The 7,592-nt window shown below is 36.9% G+C and overlaps 1 non-coding gene across 1 annotated transcript; it reads left to right on the forward strand.

The window, feature by feature from the left end:
* Window positions 1-3,299: 3,299 nt before the first annotated feature.
* On the forward strand, window positions 3,300-3,406 carry LOC121217232 (small nucleolar RNA R71). The gene has a single exon (XR_005913360.1). It is a non-coding gene; the product is annotated as a small nucleolar RNA R71 (small nucleolar RNA).
* Window positions 3,407-7,592: the final 4,186 nt, after the last annotated feature.

The raw sequence follows: 7,592 nt of genomic DNA on the forward strand, positions 1-7,592 counted from the left end.
CACACGGCCAAAGACATGAGTATAGAGGTTGGGAAAAAAATTAGACCTTTATTTATTTATTTAATGTAGGCTCAAGCCTACCACGAGTCTACTATGTATAGATGGGTCTGAGGACCAAACAAGAAGTTTCATTTAAAATTGAAATGTAAGGACCATGTGATCGTGGTGGAACCGAGGTTGGGCCAATCCAATCTATTTAGATCAATTCTTTAAGTTAAAATAAGCTTACTTTTTTTTTTGTCTAAATCAAGTTCAATTTAAGAAAGATAAATCTAAGTCTGACCCAACCCGTTTATATTTGATTTTATTAGATTATTTTTATATTTGAAAATTTAAAACATTAAATGCACTAAAAAAGACTAAAATAAAAGTTTTCTAACACATTAAAAATATTAATATTAAAAAACACTACCATAAATATACTAAATATTTTATTATATGAAAAAATACAAATAAATAAATAAAATAAAATATTTTATTGTATTAAATATGATATTTAAAATTTTATATTTTGGGTTGGCTTATCTAGTTGGGTAATTTTTTTTTTTTTTTGGTCTTGGGTAATGGGTTTAATTATTATTGGGTTAGTGATGTAATATAAATATATATAATTATTATTTAACATATATATTTAAAATAATTGTTTTTATAATATAATATATTCGAGTCGGGCTCGAGCCAAAAATCTTGCCCAAGGCTTGACCCATATAGAAAAATGGGCATTAAATTTTTCCAAGTCCATTTTTTAGGTCTCAAGGATGGGGTTGTGATTGGCGGGGTTGTGTGGGGTCAGTTAGGAATGTGGATGGCATGTTCACAGAGGAAGGGAAACTGAAAGGAGGAAGTGGGATTAAAAGAGGTTGGGTGGTAAAGGAAAGAGGAGATCAGGGGAGAAGAGAGATGGCGAATGGTGGTGTGATGGGAATAGCGGTCAAGTCGAAAGAAAAAAGAGAGAAGGGGGATCAGGGAAAGGCAGAGAGCTGTTGGCGTAGGTAGATCGATGGAAAAGAAACGATGGTTGAATGAAGGAGAAAGGGGGAGGTTTGTAGTTGCATGATGGTCAGACCTACGAAGGGAGTTGCAAAACGGGGGCTAGGGTTTTGGGAAAGGGATGAACAATGGTGGGGGTAGGAAAAGAAAGGAGGAGTGGTGGCTAGGTAAAAAAAATGAAAAGGAAATGTGAAAACCCTAGGGTGAAAACAAAGACACGATCATGTAAAGGCTCGTGTTGGACAATACTGCTGTGTCGCGCGCCCGTGTGTACGCTTCCAGGCTGTGTGTCCATTTAAAAAAAATTGCCCAAGTTTCACACGGCCTAGGACACGCCCGTTTGTACAAACCATATAACACACATGGCCCTGTGTCAGGATGAGTGTGATGATCCTTCACTACTCCCACGTTCGTGTGAGAGGCCGTGTAGGTCACACGGTCTACCACAAGCCTGTGCGTTAGGTCGTGTGTCACACACGACAATGTCTCTAAACCATGTATCCACATAACCAGGCCGTGTATGTCGAAATAAGATTGGAAAAATTAGCTCCAGTATCCACACGGCCTAGGACACGCCAATGTGTCTAGGCCGTGTGCCCTACACGGCTATGTCGACCCCCTTTTTTTAAATTTTTTTAAGTAATAAAAATAAAAATGAATGTAATTTTTTTGAATTTTTTTCAAGAAAGTAAAATAAATAAATAATACAAAAACACTCGGGTTGCCTCCTAAGTCGAGCTTAGACTCTAAATAATACTCCAACATGTTTTCATGAGGGATTTCCTACAAATAATTTTGAGCCACGTGATTATTAACATTAATAGAAAAATTAGAGTCATCTCGCTCACTAGGGACTCACAAAATCACGTGCTTGAAGAGTAATCTTTTCATCACCTACATGAAGCACAAGTTCACCAGTACCCACATCAATAACAGTTCTAGCAGAGGCTAAAAAAGGTCGACCTAATATCATAGGTACCTCAATATCCTCATTCATGTGCAATACAACAAAATCAACAGGGAATATAAATTTATTGACTTTCATAAGTACATCCTCAATAATACCCCTAGGATATCTATTTGATCTATTCGCTAATTGAATACTCATCTTAATGGATTTGGGTTCCCCAAGACCAAGTTGTTTGAACATCTTATAAGGCATGACATTTATACTAGCCCTCAGATCAGCCATAGCTTTTCAACATTTAAACTGCCAATGAGACAAGGAATAGTAAAACTCCCTGAATCTTTAAGTTTGTTGGGTAGCTTGTTTTGGAGAATTTTCGAGTAAACTGCATTGAGCTCCATAGTCGACAAGTCATCTAACTTCCTTTTATTTGTTAACAGTACATTTAAGAATTTTACATACTTTGGCATTTGTGAAAGGGCTTAAACAAACAGCAAGTTAATATGTAATTTCTTAAGAGTTCAAGAAATTTACCATATTGTTCTTTTGTGTGATCTCTCTTCAATGCTGTTGGATAAGGGATTTGTTGTTTGTATTCTCTAATTACTGGTTTATGCTCTTTCTTACATTCCTCAACCTCATCACCTTTCACAACAGTTTTTGGCTTTGACTTCTTTTCAAGCTCAACTAACCCTTTTCACGTTTCTAACAGTGATTGCGTGGATTTGCTCATTTGGGTTAGTTTCAATGTTGCTAGGTAAGCTACATTGTGATCTTTCTAAAACAAGTTTGGTAAGCTGTCCAATTTGATTTTCAAGTTTGAAATTGAGTTTTCGACACCAAAAAAATTTGGAAACATCTCCTCAAGGTTCGGTTTCTTCTTTAGCTGATAAGGCTATTGAAAACCCGGACAGGGTTGTGACCTTTGATTCCCTTAAGCACCCTAAGAAAAAATTGGATGGTTCGTTCAACCTGCATTATAGTTATTGTTATATGAGTTATTTTGAGGTCTAGAATTGTTACCCATAAAGTTGATTTGCTTATGCTCTATGTTAGGACTGAAAGGTAAACATTCTAGATTGATCATACCCTATCCATTCGCATCATATTGCCCTACCGGATTCACCTTCTTAGAAAAATTGAAACCATCAATTTTCTTACCAATAACTTTAACCTAATTTGCTAAAATAGAAATTATATCAATATTAAAAACATCGGCTGCTTTAATCGGTTTCTTTCTCATGACTTGCCACTATAGTTATTCAGTTCCATCTCCTCAATAAACTTTTAGGCTACCTCGGTTGTTTTATTATTCAGTGTTCCACCAGTTGCTGCATCAATTAGTTGCCTAGTCAAGAGATTCAAACCATTGTAGAAGGTTTGAACTTGCAACCACAAAGGTAATCCATGATGAGGACACCTTCTCAAAAGATCCTTAAATCTCTCTCATGTATCATATAATGTCTCCAAATCGATTTGAGCAAAAGAAGAGATGTCGTTCTTCAACTTAGCTATTTTAACCGGTGGGAAGTACTTTAACAGAAACTTCTCAATCATCTGATCCCAAGTCGTGATAGAACCTCGTAGCAATGAATTCAACCACTATTTTATCTTGTTGTAATATCCCTAAATCAGGTCTAATAGTTATGGGTATATTTTTCGGGTTTCAATTTTTAAACTAGGAATTTATAAGGTTTCGAGTAATTTTTAATTTAATTTAGGAGGTTAATTTTGTAACATTCCTTACCCGTATTCAACGCCGAAATAGTGTCTAGACTGTGTGTGACATGCGATCTACCTCGTGGGCATGTGTTCTGGTCGTGTATCCCCTGCAACTTAATTTTGAGAAACAGAATGCTCAGAATTGAGCACACAGGCAGAGACACGAGTGTGTGTCTCATCCGTGTGGATGACACGGTCTCAGGCACGGGCATGTGTCCTTGGCGTGTGAAATCTGCACCTATTTTGTGAAAATTTAATTATCCACACAGCCTAGCACACGGGCGTGTGACTTGGCTGTGTGACATCAATTTGTTCATGTATTGCAAAACAGAAAGTTACACAAGTTAGGGACATGGACATGTGCGACAACACGGCCTACCCACATGGGCGTGTCCCAAGCCATACGAGCTTGTGACCCCTGTTCATAGCAAAAATTTTCTAAGTTTGGTGAAAATTTCTAAAGTTCTTGATTTAGTCCCGAATCATATCCACAGCATGTTTAGGGCCTCGTAGGCTCATATTAGGGACTTTATGTTTAAATGTGCATGGTTTTAGTCTAGACAAAAATTTAACGGTGGCTGAGTATACTGGCATATGTTGTGGTTACTTCACGGCTTGTGTGAGCAGCACATCATAGCTACGTCTTGACTGACAGCTTATGTAAGCAGGTCCATCAATAGCTCGAGAGCGAACAATTATGTGATATAAGATTGAGGTAGCATTGGCTACGTATGTGGCACTTATTGTGCAAAAATCCCGAGTATCCGACATTATTATTCCGAGTGGTTCACAGGTATTTCAAAGATGAGAATATGTGTAAGCTCATTTCGAGATGATTCAAGTATGTACGTAAAGTTCATGTTTATTAAATGCTTGAAATGATTAAAATGAGGTAAGTTTTGTGATGGAATGAATTATGATACTATGGTAAATTTACATTTAATTATGGTATATTATTCGAATGTTATAAGCATGGTAAGGTTGCTTATTTCTTGCATACGAGCTTACTAAGCTATATAGCTTACTTTGTTTATTTTTCATGTTTTATAGTGTCGCCAAGCTAACTCGGATCGAAGATCGTCAGAGATTCGAACCACACTATCAAACTCTTTTTTTTGGGGGGTATTGATGATCTTAGTATTTTGAAACTATGGCATGTATAGGGACTTGGTCATTTTGTTATATGTGTCATTTGATTTGGCCAAATGTATTGGCTTATATTTGTTTAAGGTGATTTGATATTTAGCCATGTAAATTGGCTTATTTTGGCTAATATGGTTGTAAGCCTAAGTATATTCATATATGTGCCAATGTCTTTGGTGATATGGTAACGGTATGCTTGGTGAATGATGGAATGTGATTCATAGCATGGATGTGAAATGTTTGGAAATGTGATATATTGATGAGATAATAAATTTGTGCACAATTAAGTGTTTTAAAAGTAGTTAATTGAGGCATAATGAATGTGAAATTTTCATGATTGATTTAGGACATAATAAATGTAGCACCCCTTACCCGAGTTCATGGCTAGGACTGGGCATGAGGTATTACCATAGTTAACCACATGCAAACAATCATTTCTGAGTCACCAAGACTCAATCAAATTTAAAACTTTTTCTAACCTTACTTAGAACTCCTTAATGTAGGCCTACGATACCTCAAACTCTCATTGGAAACCATTCAAAACTAACTCAGGTCCTTAAACCGACTTAATAAAAATAACCATTAAAACAGGGCACACGCCCGTGTGGAAGGGTAACACGCCCGTGTGCAATTAAAATCTAAATTCGAACCTACAAGGGTTTTCACACGGCCTGACACACGCCCGTGTCTATGGCCCGTGTCTCTCACACGGCTATGACACGCTCGTGTCCTAGCCCGTGTCTAAAAACCTTGACATTCTATTTTTGATGTCAGCAATCCTTAAGGGTCACATGGCCAACGCACACGCCCGTGTGCTAGGCTGTGTCCTTCACACGGCTGGACAACACGCCCATGGGGCTGGCCGTATGTCATACACTGCCTAGACACACGCTCGTGTGTCTACCCGTGTGGAAACACAGGGCTATTTACCAAGCCCTTTGCCACCCTGAATCACAAAACAACAACCATCATGCTAAAAAAAATCATAGTATGATTCTCATTCCAACAACCACATCTAAGGCCTTTACACATTTCATATTTACTAAAACAACCAACAAATTACCCATTCATGAAATAACTTCTTGTTTTCGTATAACAACTTTCAACTTTAGCCATTTCCATGGCCTTGTACAAAATGAATCAAAATGCTAAAGTAAGCCAACACATTTGGCCAATTAACAAAGACACAAAATTCTAAAGTCAGGGTCCTATACATGCCATAATCAAAATAAATAGATCTAACTATACCAAGTGCTTCAATTGATAGTGTGATTGATGCCTCCGACAATCGATGATCCACGAGCTAATTAGACGGCACTATAAGAAAATGGAAAGAAATAGCGTAAGCATAAAGCTTAGTAAGTTGCAAGCAATAAATATAACAACAACTTTACCATTTATCATTATGCTCATAGTACATAAGTAGGCATAAGCACAACTTACTCATCACTAGCCAATACATTTCACATAGCATATATTGAGCTCACATCTCATACATTTCAAATAAGTACCTGTACCACCAACAACATGATCATACTTTTCTCATTTAACTTAAAATTGTAACTATCACCGTTGAACCATTTGAAATACTATCGGGTATTCACTAAGCCTCAAACATAGGGGGTAATGCCGATGCCATGTCCCAAACATAGCCTTACACTGACTATCAAAATCGAGGCCGACGCCATGTCCCAGACATGGTCTTACACTAGCTCTCACATATCCGTGCCAATGCCATGTCCCAGACAGGGTCTTACACTGACACATCTCGTAGCCGATGCATGTCCCGGACATGTCTTACACTGGCTTACGTCACGAGGCCGATGCATGTCCCAAACATGTCTCACACTAGCTCTCATTTCAATGTCGATACCATGTCCCAGACATGGTCTTACACAGGCTCTCATAATGTGGCCGATGCATGTCTCAGACATGTCTTACACTAGCACACAAATGACCTGAGTGTCATGGCACGAATAACCGAATTATTTCCTAAGGTTCAACGGGAGTTCTACTATATCAATATTCATCATACATAATTATTTCCACAAACAACCGATTTATGCTATATCAATTTAAACACTTATAATAACCATGTAGTTGTATTATTTACATATAACTTACATCGATATGCAAAAATGCAGGCTACTCGTCCGGCTTAGTCCACTTGTGTTGCTTTTTCCTGGTCTAGGCCCGGATTTTGCAATTCTTGATCTAAAATTATAAAAATTCACAAATTTAATCCTTTTAATGATCTAGTTACTCAAAAATTTATAATTGAGCAAAATGACCATTTTGCCCCTATACTTTTGCAAAGTAACCATTTTACCCCTAACTCTGAAAATCGATTTTTATCAAATTTCTTCATATATTAAGCCTAGCCAAACCCTTTTTACTCTTATAGAAACCCAAAATTCCTATTATTTCTCATATTTACCATCTAATTTTTCAACTTATGTAAAAAAGGTCCCTAGTTAGGGCTTCTATGAAAATTTATTCACAAAAGTTGTTTATTTCTCAACCATAACTCATATTCTTCCATAAAATTTCAGAAATAAACATGTCTAATATCATGGAAAAACTCTAGACTTTCAACCATTTTACAAAATAGTCCCCTTGTTAGAAAGTTCATGTTACAAGGGGTCCAAAAATGCAAAAATCATTAAGGAAACTATCAAAATCACTTACCTATGAGAATAGAGAGTGGCTGAAATTTTTCAAGCTCTCAAAACCTCCTATGGCTGATATTTTCGGCACTAGATAAGATGGGAAAGGGATGATATCATCCTTTGTTTATTTTGTTTTCTTTTTACTCAAATAAGCTACCAAA

Source organism: Gossypium hirsutum, chromosome A02 (genome assembly GCF_007990345.1).
Source record: "Gossypium hirsutum isolate 1008001.06 chromosome A02, Gossypium_hirsutum_v2.1, whole genome shotgun sequence".
NCBI classification, from domain to species: domain Eukaryota; kingdom Viridiplantae; phylum Streptophyta; class Magnoliopsida; order Malvales; family Malvaceae; genus Gossypium; species Gossypium hirsutum.